This window comes from Propithecus coquereli, unplaced genomic scaffold (assembly GCF_000956105.1).
Source record: "Propithecus coquereli isolate 6110/MARCELLA unplaced genomic scaffold, Pcoq_1.0 Scaffold143, whole genome shotgun sequence".
Classification (NCBI taxonomy): Eukaryota; Metazoa; Chordata; class Mammalia; order Primates; family Indriidae; genus Propithecus; species Propithecus coquereli.
In genome coordinates this window covers 4,364,020-4,378,249 of record NW_012138636.1, presented here as the reverse complement: position 1 = coordinate 4,378,249, position 14,230 = coordinate 4,364,020, and positions in this window count along the sequence as shown.

Here is a 14,230-nt window from a genome sequence, read left to right as displayed (position 1 = left end):
TTTACTTAGTTAATGAGTTTATTGTTTTCCCCTTGCCAGAATGTAAGTTTTGTAAGAAAATCCTTTCTCTTAATGTTCTGATATATTCCACATACTTAGCAGTGTACCTTGTACCTAGTAGGTGCTCAATAAATATTTCGTGACTTTACAGATCTCACCAGTAATCAGGAAAATGGAAATCAAAATGACATGGAGTTTTATATGTATCAAGTTAGCAACATATATGAAATTTAAAAATATGTATTGGCAACGAGGTAAACAAGTAGGAGATCCTGTACGCTATTGGTCATGGAGAAATTTGTCATTATTACTTGTCAGATGGCATATTTCCACCAATTTCTCTGTTTTACATTGTTCGAAAATAATCTTGCATGGGTGTCTTGTGTTACTGTACATTTTGCAAGCAAGGCACTGAGTGTTCTTTGTTTCCCACTATATTTTAAAGTATGTTTTAAGAAAAATCTTTGTGAAATAATGATTCCCTCTGGAGCAAAAAGCAAAAATGGTTACAGAAATATAAAAAATGTCTCCTTCCAGAGCAAAGGGAAGGCATTTTTACTGTCCATTATGAAAATGTAGGTTCCTTAAACTAAGCTTTCCTCTCCTCTAATGCAACCCACTGCATAGGTATGTGTCAGGTGCCCATTTCCTATCACCCTGTGGTAAGTGGGGCTCCAGGATCCAGGATAAAGGCTGATATTCTGTCTATTGTTGTTGTATAAATAATAAACTATTAATGAGGAGAAATTAAGAAGATGGTTGTAGGATGAGTACCAGGAAGCAGTTTCCAAGACAGCAGCTGTAACCATACCTTGGTTGTTGCTAACTTAGTTCGAGGTGAGATAATTAGTTCACCAATCTATTGGCTAACTTCAGGCCTACTCCATTGTGACAAATAGTCTAATAAGATTCTTTCTGGATTGGTAGAAGTGTTCCATCCCCTTTCAGATAACAGTGACAGAGACACTGACACTGAGAATAAAAGGAAGGAAATCACAAGCACTATTATCAGAACATGGAGAATCATTAGAACTTTTGCTAGTTTGCTTGGGAAATGAGAGGGCTGGGAAAATAATGCTTGTAAACAAAGAATGTAAACAGTTGGGCTGCCTGATGACTCAACCCATCCTTCAGATGATCATGCAAACCTTAGATACATTGGGAGATAACAGTAAATAAATCAAAAGGTCTTTTTTGAAGTCAGTTGTTATTGGCTGGTCAAAGGAGTTTTAGCTCTCTTGGGGAAATTTCTAAGACAAGTAGAAATCTGTTTATAAGTCAAGTTATTTAATAGTATTTGGGCTCTTATTGCCCCAGAATGGGTATACAATGCTGACAAAGTTTCCCACTGAGAAATGAAAAAATTACCTAAAGAAATATAGATAAATTTTTGTGAGTAATCTCACCACCCTGGAGAACTCCCCTAGCCCTCATGTTGAAATCATGTGAGAAAATTAGAGATGTTATCTTGCCACTCTAGGTTATACTGAATTTCTCAAATAAATTTTCTGCTGTGTGAGCCAAGCTAGCTAGAGAGTACAAAACATACAGTCTTAGCTGGAAAGCAGTGCAGTTGTGACTGCTGACTGAAGATGTTTTCTAAGGCTAAAATAGATTGTGTCAGCAATGAGGACTTGCCACCTGATATAGATAATTGAGTCCACTGAAAACATTGGAAGATTAATCTGATGAGACACAAGCAGCCACTATACCGCACAGAATCTAAAGTAAATGCAAAGCCTCTCTAATGGTACAGAACAGCTCTTTCCCTTTAGGTCCCCTGATTTCTCCCTCCACTTTAAGTCAACCACAGCTGCTATAAGGAGAAAAATGATTTAGAGATGGGCCGAGGGTCTCTGTCCCCAATGGAGATCAAATTCCATATGCAACTATCAGGGTAGGCTAGGGAATTTTGGTAAGGGGAAAAAAGAGTCAAACTTTTACAGCTCTGATACTATTCTGCTGGACTCATGGGAGGAAAAGATATCCAGAATCAGGTAATGGGAATTGGCTGGGTTTAGAGTAGGAAAAGGAAGCCAGTATGACCTTACAAGTGAAATTTAGACCAATTTTGCACACTCTTGGTGCTACCTCCACATCTAAATATAACGAGGAACTGATTCTTATATTTTCCTGTCCTGTAAGTGCCAGATTAAATTCAGCCACATGTAGAGAAGTGCTAATAGGACACAAAAATTAATCTACCACAAGCCTCCCTGTCTCCAACTGGGTGGTCCAACATAAAGAGTATAGAATTCCAGTAGTAAAAATAAAAATCAAAGCCCTGATTAAATACTTAAAAGAAACACTGGTACTAAGAGATGCATAATCTTTATAGAGCAGCCTTGTATTCTCAGTGCAAAATCTAATGGGAACTGAAGGTTTATACTGTATTATTGTCAAATAAATTCAGATGCTTCTCTTATGGCCCCAGCTATTGTAGACATTATGACTCCAATGAATCTGTTACACAGACTGATGATGGCATGTGATACACTGTTTTCAACATTGACAACACCTTCTTTCCCATACTACTGGCATTTCGGGATTAAGATCTGTTTGCATTCATGTGACAATGCCTCTAGTATATGTTTGTAGTACTCCCTCAGGTTACCTAAACTCCAGTGCCATTTGCCAAAGCATAGGTCAGAATTTAGTGCAAGTGTTTCTTTACTCTTATTTCCAAAACTTTCACTATATACATGACTTCCTTCTGGTAGGCAATCAGAAGCCTCAGTCTCAATAGCCCTGGCTGTGGTATTGTCACACATCCCCTAGGAAGAATGACTGACAATCTCTAACAAAACTCAGAAGCCTGCTCGCCAAATAATGTTTCTCAGTACTGCGTAGGCAGATTCACAATACTCAATCCTCAGGCAAAGAAAAATTGTCTCTTCAGAACTCCCAGCACCTAACTGGACCCTTTGGATATTGGAAACACTTTGTGATTGCTTGGGCATTCGGCTTGGTCCTTTATATCAGCTAACTCACAAATCAGCACCTTTTGAGGGAGACCTAAAACAAAATTCTGCCATGGAGACTGTCCAGTGAGCTATGTCATGTTCTCTACCTTTGGAGTCCTATAAATGTAATGACCCGTTTGAGCTATATGAGTCTTTGTAACTACTGATTTTCTTTTTTTTTAACACTTATTTTTTTTTATTTCAGCATATTATGGGGGTACAGATGTTTAGGTTACGTATGTTGCCCTTGCCCCCCTTCCCCCCCTCAAGTCCGAGCTTCAAGCGTGTCCATCCCCCGGGTGGTGTGCATCGCACTCATTGTCTGTGCATATGCCCGTCCCTTCCTCCCCCCTCCCCCCCAAACAACATTCAATAAATTTTATTCTTATATGTACACTTAAGTGTTGATCAGTTAATACCAATTTGATGGTGAGTACATGTGGTGCTTGTTTTTCCATTCTTGAGATACTTCACTTAGTAGAATGTGTTCCAGCTCCATCCAGAAGAATACAAGAGGTGCTAGATCACCATTGTTTCTTAAAGCTGAATAGTACTCCATGGTATACATATACCACACTTTATTAATTCACTCATGTATTGATGGACACTTGGGTTGTTTCCACATCTTTGCAATTGTGAATGTGCTGCTATGAACATTCGAGTGCAGGTGTCATTTTTATAGAGTGACTTTTGTTCTTTTGGGTAGATGCCCAGTAATGGGATTGCTGGGTCAAATGGTAGTTCTACTTGTATCTCTTTAAGGTATCTCCATATTGCTTTCCACAGAGGCTGCACTAGTTTGCAGTCCCACCAGCAGTGTGTGAGTGTTCCTATCTCTCCGCATCCACGCCAACATTTATTGTTTTGGGACTTTTTGATAAAGGTCAGTCTCACTGGAGATAAGTGATATCTCATTGTGGTTTTGATTTGCATTTCCCTGATGATTAGAGATGTTGAGCATTTTTTCGTATGTTTTTTGGCCATTATTCTGTCTTCTTTTGCAAAGTTTCTGTTCATGTCCTTTTTCCGCTTTTTGATAGGGTTGTTTGATTTTTTCTTGTTGATTTTCCTGAGTTGAAAATAGATTCTAGTTATCATCCCTCTAACGGATTTGTAGTACACAAAAATTTTCTCCCATTCTGTAGGTTGTCTGTTTGCTCTTGTGACAGTTTCTTTGGCTGTGCAGAAGCTTTTTAATTTAATTAGGTCCCATTTATTCATTTGTTGTTGTTGTTGTGATTGCCTTTGGGGTCTTCTTCATAAATTCTCTGCCTAGGCCAATGTCTATAAGAATACTCCCACCATTTTCCTCTAGAATTCTAATAGTTTCACTCCTTAGGTTTAAGTCTGTTATCCAGCGTGAGTTGATTTTTGTGCGAAGTGAAAAGTGTGGATCCTGATTCAGTCTTCTACATGGGGCTATCCAGTTTCCCCAGCACCATTTATTGAATAAGGATTCTTTTCCCCAGTGTATGTTTTTGTCTGCTTTGTCAAAGATTAGGTGGCTATATGAGGATGGTTTTATATCTGGGTTCTCAGTTCTGTTCCACTGGTTGTAACTGCTGATATTCTAATTGGAGTCACTGGCAAAGGGAAGTAGTCTCCACCTGGAGATATGCGTTGGAGTTTTGGACTCCTCTTCTTTCTGACATGGCTATTAGAAACAACCCCTTGGCAAAACAGCTATTAGTTTGCTACTGGGCCCCTTACAAAACTGAACACCTGAAACATGGAGGTCTTGTGTTTCTTCAACCTGATGTTCCCTTTTTGGGATGGTCAATTCGAACTTAATGCCTATAATGATGATAAGGGATGGACAAGCCTTGTTTGCCAAAGGTAGATTTTGTATTAAAAAATGTACTTGGCCTCACCCTACTGGCACATATGCTATACATGAAAAAGTAGTCATTACTGCCTTCAGGGAAACCCTATGCCCCACTGTGACACCTAAGTAAAGTTAATGGCTAAATTAGATGCTTTACTCACAGAGGTTCAATTAAATGCTTGGGCTTTGTTCACTGATGGATTGGATAAACTGAAACCTGATGGTGTCCAGTGGGCTACTGTGTATGTTCAATCTAATGCCAGCTATACAGAAATGAAAGAAGACGTTGGTGCCCTCCTCAGTGACCAGAACCCAAAGCCATTTTCCTAGATCTGGATAATACTCCCTTAGGTGAAATTTGATATATTTTTACTGACTCATGGAATATTGATGATGGCCTAGTTGTTTGGTCTTCCTCTTGGAAAACTACAGAATTCCAGACTAAAGACACCTCTCTTTGGGCCTGCAAACTACAGAAACAAATTTCTGCTGCTGTTCAACCCATCTGAGTCATTCATGTAGATGATGACCAAAGTAAGATATCATTTTCTGATGAGACTGATATCAAGTTCTAGACTGAGCATGCACCACCTATCTTGTTATGATTCCTAAGTGAATTCATCACTATACTGGACATGGCTAAAAATCTATCTTCATAAACAGTATCAAAGTAAAAATCTCTGTTTCTGATGCAGTGGCTACAACTGCATGCCGGACTTATGACTCTTTCTAAACCTTATCTACAAGTGAGAGTGGCCACATTGCATGCAATGTTGCCTCACCTACTTACTTTACTTGGCACAATGACTACAATAGATTTTTTTTACCTCCTCTAGGGGTACTAGTTGTGCCTCATCACTGTTGACAATTTTTTCAGATTACTGGTGCCGCCATTCTAATCCAATGGGTCAACTCTGAACACAACATTATGGTCCTTGAAGATAACTTGTGTCATGTGGTTTTTACCTTTCTGTACCATTTGCAGTTGGCAATGGTGCACCTTGCATCACAGGAGCTGCGCAACAATACCATTCTCTCAAAAGCCACTCACTCAACATCATTTGCAATAGCTAATAAAAAAAAAAATAACAATACCTAGGAATATATTTAACTAAGGAGATGAAAGATTTCTACAAGGAAAACTACAAAAAACTAAGGAAATAATCATAGGTGAAACAAATGCAAAAAACATTCCACGCCCATTAATTGAAAGAATCGATATTGTTAAAATGTCCATACTGCCCAAAATAATTTACAGGTTCAATGCAATTCTCATCAAAATACCAGTGTTATTTTTCACAGAATTAGAAAAAACAATCCAAAATTTTATATGGAATTTAAAAAGAGCTGGAAGAGTCAAAGCAATCTTAAGCAAAAAGAACAAATCTGGAGTCATTGCATCAACTGACTTTAAATTATACCACAAGGCTTTAGTAACTAAAACAGCATAGTACTGGCATAAAAGTAGACACATAGATCAATGAAACAGAATAGTGAACACAGAAATAAAACTATATGCTGAAAACCAAATGACCTTCAACAAAACAGACAATAACATAAACTGGGGAAAGGATACCCTATTCAATAAATGGTGTTGGGAAAATTGGAAGATCACATGCAGAACAATGAAACTGGATCCCTATCTCTCGCCATATACAAAAATTAACTCAAGATGGATTAAAAACTTAAATGTAAGACCTGACATCATAAAAATTCTAGAAGAAAACATAGGAAAAACTTTTCTGGGCATTGGCTTAGGCAAAGAATTTATGACTAAGAGCCCCAAAGCAAATAAAACAAAAACAAAAATAAATAAATGGTACTTAATTAAATTAAAAAGCTTCAGCATAGCAAAGGAAATAATGAACAGAGGCATCAGGCAATCTATGGAATGGGAAAAAATATTCACAAACTGTACATCTGACAAAGTTCTCATATCCAGAATCTATAAAAAAACTCAAACAAATCAGCAAGAAAGAGCAACCTCTTCAAAAATTGAGCAAAAGAAATGAACAGAATTATTCTAAAGAGAATACACAAATGGCCAGCAAATATATGAAAAAATGTTCAGCATCACTAATCCTCAGGAAAATGAAAATAAAATCACAGTGAGATACCAAGTTACAACTGTCAAAGTGGCTATAATAAAAATGTCAAGAAACAATAGATATTGGTGCAGATGTGGTGAAAAGAGAATGCTTATACACTGTTGATGGGAATGCAAATTAGTACAACCTCTATGGAAGACAGTATGGAGATTCCTCAAAGAACTAAAAGTAGACCTACCATTCAAGCCAGCAATCCCACTACTGGGTATCTACACAAGGAAAAAGAAGTCATTATATCAAAAAGACACATACATTCGTATATTTATCGCAGCACAATTTATAATTGCAAAGATACGGAATCAACCTAAGTGCCCACCGACTGATAAGTAGAAAAAGAAAATGTGGTACACACACCCCATGGAATACTACTCAGCCATAAATAAGAATAAAATAATGTCTTTCACAGCAACTTGGATAGAGCTGGAAGCTATTATCCTAAGAGAGATATCTTAGGAATAGAAAAACAAATTCCACATATTCTCACTAATAAGTGGGAGATAAATGATGGTTATAACTGCTTATAAAGAGTGATAATGGACTTTGGAGACTTAGAATGGGGGAAGGAGGGAGAAGGGAGAGGGATCAAAAAATTTCCTGTCGGGTACAATGTATTCAGATGACAGGTACAATAAAACCCTGACTTCACCACTATACAATTCGTCCATGTATCAAAAAACCACTTGTACCCTCTAAATCTATTAAAATTTTAAAAAAGAAAGAAGCAATGTCCTTATACTGAAAGTATTAAGGGACTGTCAATGGACTGTCCATATGCTCTACCATACAAAGGAACCTGGTATTTTTAAATATTAATAGCTTTATTGATATATGAGATCTGTCTGGAAAGTATCCAGCCATTGTTAATATAATGAGAACAGTTTGCAGGACGTGGATGTAACCTGGTAGCCAAGGAGTGTGAACTATAGTGCACATGCATGAACAATGACAACTTCACTGTGCTAGTCAGTGTGGTGCTAGACACGGTTGAGTAAGCATGCTTACTGTGTGGCTGTCGCATTCAAAATGACTGAGCAAGTAGAGCAACAAATTTGCGTCAAATTTTGCATTAAGCTTGGACATTCCTCCCCAGAAACTATTCAGATAATTCAGAAGGCTTTTGGGAGCGATGCAATGAGTGCAGCCCAAATAAAAGTGTGGCACAAATGCTTCAAAGATGCTTAAGAATCTTGAAAGTGATAATCATTCTGGAAGGCCTGTAACAAGCAGAACACCTGATAATGTTGAACGTGTTTGGGTTAGGTTAAGAGAGGTATCACCTAACCGTGGTGAGATTGGCCTCTATCAAAAAAACACAAAACAACAAATGTTGGCGAGGATGTGGAGAGACAGGAACACTTCTACACTGCTGGTGGGACTGCAAATTAGTGCAACCTCTGTGGAAAAGAATTTGGAGATACCTCAGAGAGCTAAAAATAGAAATACCATTCGATCCAGCAATAGCACTATTAGGCATCTACCCAAAAGAGCACAAAACATTCTACGATAAGGACATCTGCACCCGAATGTTTATGGCAGCACAATTCACTATTGCAAGAATGTGGAAACAACCCAAGTGCCCGTCAATCCATGAGTGGATTATCAAAATTTGGTATATGTTTACAATGGAATATTACTCAATCATAAGAAATGACAGTGATCTAGCACCACTTACACTTTCCTGGATTAAACTTGAGCCCATTATCCAAAGTGGGGCACCACAAGAGCAGAAGAACGGGATCCATTTGTACTCACCATCAAATTGGTATTAACTAATCAACACATAAAAGCACATATCAGGACAACATCTATTGGATGCTGGGGAAGGGGGAGGGCGGGTAATTGTATACACAAGGAGTGCAATGCGCACTACCCGAAGGATGGACATATTTGAAACACGGACTTGGGGGTCGGGGAACCAAGGGCAACACACGTAACCTAAACATCTGTACCCCATAATATGCTGAAATAAAAAAAAACTTTCATAGTTCAAAAATTATATATTTTTCAAGTTTTATTACAAGTTATTGTTTTTTCATGAAAAAAAAAGAGATTCTGGAAGAACTGTGTGAGATCCCAAGGTGCCTACATTGAAGGGGACTAAGGCATCATTGTCCTATGTACAATGTTTCTTGCGTCTTGTATCTTCTTCAATAAATGTCTCTATTTTTCATATTACATGGCTGGATACTTTCTGGACAGACTGTTTAATTCACATACCATGTAATTCACCAATTTAAAGTGTATAATTCAAAGATATTCGTTATATACACAGTTATTTGCAACCATCATCACAGTCAACTTAGAACATTTTCATTACCTCATAGAGAAATCCCAGACACTTTAGCTATCATCCCCCCAATACTCACTTCCCCCTGTCCTAAGCAAGCATTAATTTACTTTTTCTTCCTATATATTTGCCTATTTTGAACATTTTATATAAATGGATTGATGTAATATTTGGTCTTTTGTGACATACTTATTTCAATTAGTATAATATTTTTAAAATTTATCCACATTTGTAGCATGTTCTTTATTTTTATCGATGAGCAATAATCATTGTATGGATATACCACATTTTGCTTATTCATTCATTACTTGATAGGTATTAGGGCTGTTTTCACTTTTGAACTATTATGAATAATGCTGCTATAAATATTTGTGTACATGTCTTTGTTTAGACATATGTCTTAAATTCTCTTAGGTTTATACTGAGGATGGAATTGCTGGGTCATATGATAATTCTATGTTTAACTGTTTGAGGATTTTCCAGAGTGTTTATCAAAGTGGCTATGAAACTTTACATTCCCACCAACAGTATATGAGGGTTCCAATTTCTACAAATGCTCAATGACAATTTTTATCTGACATTTTAATTCTGACCATTTTAGTATGTATGATGAGGTATTTTACTGTTTTTTGGTTTGCATTTTCCTATGACTAATGATGTTATCACCTTTTCATGAACTTACTGGCCATTTGTATATCTTTCTTAGAGAAATGTTTATTCAAATCATTTGCCTGTTTTTAATTGAGTTGCCTTTTTATTGTTGAGTTGTAAGAATTCTTTATATATTCTGGGTACAAGTCTCTTATCTGATATATAATAGATGAATACGTTCTCCTCTCCTGTGAGTTTTCCTTCCACTTTCTTAAAAGAGTGCTTTGAAGTATAAAAGTTATAAATTTTTGCAAAGTCCAAATGATCTATTTTTTTATTTGTTGCTTATATTTTTGGTGTCATAGCTGAGTATTCATTGCCAAATTCCAGGTCATGGAGATTTACCCCTATGTTTTCTTCTAAGAGTTTTATATTCTTAGCCCTGATATTTAGGCCTTTAATCCATTTAGAGTTAGTTGTTATTTATTGGGGTAGATAAGGTTCTACCTTCATTGTTTTGCATGTGTCTATCCAGTCATTTCAGCACCATTTGTTGGGATGCTGAATAGAACCAGCAAGAGCAGACATCCTTGCCTTCTTCATGATCTTAGAGGAAAGCATGCAGTCTTTCATCATTAAATACGATGTTAGCAGTAGTTTATCATAGACGACCTTTATGAGGTTGAAACAACTCTTCTTTTCCCTTTGAATGATTTTGACACCCTTGTTAAAAATCAGTTGAACACAGACACATAGTTTTATTTTTGTGCTCACACTTCTATTCCATATATGTATGTGGGGGGGTGTAGATAGAGGGGGGAGAAAGAGAGAGAGAGAGAGAGATTCCAGTACCAGATGGTGTTGGTTTCTGTTCCCTGATAATAAACTTTGGAATCAGAAAGTATGACTCCTCCTACTTTGCTGTTCTTTTTCAAGATCGTTTTGCCTATTCTAGAACCCTTGCACTTCCATATGAATTTTATAATCCACTTATAAATTTATGAAAAGAAGTCATCTGGGATTCTGATAGAGATTGCATTGAATCTGTAAATCAATTTGTCAATGATAGCCATCTTAATATTAAATCTTCTGATCCATAAACAGGATTTTTTTCATTTATTTACATCTTTAATTTCTTTCAACAATGTTTTGTAATTGAAAGAGTATACTTTTCCCCCTTTTGTTAAAATTATTTTTGAGTATTTTATTCTTTTTCATGGTGTCATAAATGGATTTTTTACTTAAATTCTACTTTCTTAGCAATTTGCAAATATACAATATATCGTTGTTAACTATAGTCTCCATAATGTACAATAGATCTGTTGAATTTATTCCTTCTATATAACTAAAAGTTTGTATCATTTGACCCAATCCCCCGACCCCAGGCTCTGGTGGCCACTATTCTATTCTCTGCTTCTTTGAATTCCATTGTTTTAAATGCCACATACAAGTGAGAACATGTGATATTTGTCTTTCTGTGCCTGGCTTATTTCACTTAACATAATGTCTTCCAGGCTTTGTCACAAATGCCAGGAGTTTCTTCTTTTTAAGGTAGAATAGTAATGTATTGCATATATATGCTACATTTGATTTATCCATTCATCCACTGATGAACATTTAGCTTGATTCCAAAGCTTAGCTATTATGAATAATGCTGCAATGTACATGGGAGTGCAGATATCTCTTCAACATGATTTAATTCCTTTGGACACTTACCCAGTAGTGGAGTTGCTGGAATATATGGTACTTCTACTTTTAATGTTTTGAGGAAGCTCCATACTATTTTTCATAATGGCTGTATTAATTTACATCCCCACCAACAGTGCACAAGGGTTTCATCCTCTCCACATCCTTGCCAACACTTGCTATCTTTTGTCTTATTGATAATAGTTATTTTAACAAGTGCGAGGTGATAATTCATTGTGATTTTAATTCGTGTTTTTCTGATGATTAGTAGTGAGCATTTTTTTCATGTATCTGTTGGCCATTTCTATGTCTTCTTTTGAGAAATGTCTCTTCAGGTCCTTTGGCCATTTTTGAAATTAGGTTATTTATTTCCTTACTATCGAATTCCTTTTGTATTTTGTATATCAACCTCTTACCAGATGTATCATTTGCAAATATTTTCTCCCATTACATAGGTTGTCTTTTGTCTCTCTGGTTTTTTTATTTGCTGTGCAGAAGGGATTGTTCTCTAAATTACATTTTTAGACCATCCATTGCAAGTATTCAGTAATACAATTGATTTGTGTATATTGATCTTGTATCCTACAACCTTGCTGAGGACATTTATTAGTTCTAATAGTTTTTTAGAGAATTTCTTATGATTGTCTCTATGTAAATAATATCATCCACAAATAGAGGCACAATTAATTTTTCCTTTCCAATCTGGATGCTTTTTTCCCTGAATGCCCTCTAGCACAATGTCGAATTGAAGTGTCAATAGCATACATCTTTTTCTTCTTCCTGATCTTAGGGGAAAAGCATCTAGTCTTTCTTTTATCATTAAATATGATGTTAGCAATAGTTTATCATAGATAACCTTTATGAGGTTGAAGAAGTTTTTTCTGTTATTAGTATGTTGAGCAATTTTATCAAGAAGGCATATTGGAATGTGTCAGATGCTCTTCATGCATCCATTGAGATATAATATTTTTCTTTTATTCATATGGTGCATAATATTAATTTATTTTCAGAAGGTAAAAAAGCCTCATGTTCATGGGAAATATACCATTTGGTCATGTTGTGTAATTCTTTATACATGTTGCTAGATTCACTTTGCTCATATTTTGTTGGGGAATTTTATGTCCACATTCATAAGATACATTGGTCAATGTTTTTTTTTTTATTTCAGCATATTATGGGGTACAGATGTTTAGGTTACGTGTGTTGCCCTTGGTTCTCCTCCCCCGAAGTCCGTGTTTCAAATATGTCCATCCTTCGGGTAGTGCGCATTGCACTCCTTGTGTATACAAATACCCGTCCCCTCCTCCCACCGCCCTCCCCCTTCCCCAGCATCCAATAGATGTTGTCCTGATATGTGCTTTTATGTGTTGATTAGTTAATACCAATTTGATGGTGAGTACAAATGGATCCCGTTCTTCTGCTCTTGTGGTGCCCCACTTTGGATAATGGGCTCAAGATTAATCCAGGAAAATGTAAGTGGTGTTAGATCACTGTCATTTCTTATAATAGAGTAATATTCCATTGTAAACATATACCAAATTTTGATAATCCACTCATGGATTGACGGGCACTTGGGTTGTTTCCACATTCTTGCAATAGTGAATTGTGCTGCCATAAACATTCGGGTGCAGATGTCCTTATCGTAGAATGTTTTGTGCTCTTTTGGGTAGATGCCTAATAGTGCTATTGCTGGATCGAATGGTATTTCTATTTTTAGCTCTCTGAGGTATCTCCAAATTCTTTTCCACAGAGGTTGCACTAATTTGCAGTCCCACCAGCAGTGTAGAAGTGTTCCTGTCTCTCCACATCCTCGCCAACATTTGTTGTTTTGTGTTTTTTGGATAGAGGCCAATCTCACCGGGGTTAGGTGATACCTCGTTGTGGTTTTGATTTGCATTTCTCTAATGATTAGAGATGTTGAGCATTTTTTTATATGTTTGCTGGCCATTATTCTGTCTTCTTTTGAAAAGTTTCTGTTCATTTCGCTTGCCCATTTGTTGATGAGGTTGTTTGATTTTTTCGTGTTGATTTTTTTGAGTTCTAGATAGATTCTGGTTATCAGCCCTTTCTCAGATGTGTAGAGAGCAAATATTTTTTCCCATTCTGTGGGCTGTCTATTCACTCTAATGATAGTTTCCTTGGTCAATGGTTTTTATTTCCTTATTTCTTTTTATTTTTAGTACAGACAGGGTCTTGCTATGTTTCCCAGGCTGGACTCAAATTCCTGGCCTCAAGCAGTCCTCCCACCTCAACCTCTCAAAGTGCTGGGATCACAAGCATGAGTCATCACACCCGGCCTGTAGATTTTATTTCTTATGAGATTTTTAATCTAGTTTTGTTATCATGATAATACTGGCCTCATAGAATGAGTTGGAGAGTATTACTTCCTTTCAATTGTTTGGAAGAGTTTGTAAAGAAGTGGTATTCTTTTTTAAATGTTTGCTAGAATTCAGTGGTAAAGCTTTCTGAACCTGGGCTTTTCTGTTTGGGTGATTTTTGATTATTAATTCAATCTCTTCACTTGTAACATATAGATCTATTTCTTTTGTAAATCAGTTTTGGTGACTGATATATTTCTAGAAATTTGTCCATTTAATCTAAGTTATCAAATTATTTGGCATGTATTAATAATTATTCACAATATTCCTTTAGAATACTTTTTATTTCTGTAGTATTGATAGTAATGCCCCCTCTTTCTTTCTGATTCTAGTAATTTTATTTTTCTCATGCGTTCCTGCTCAGTCTAGCTAAGGGTTTGTCAATTTTGTTG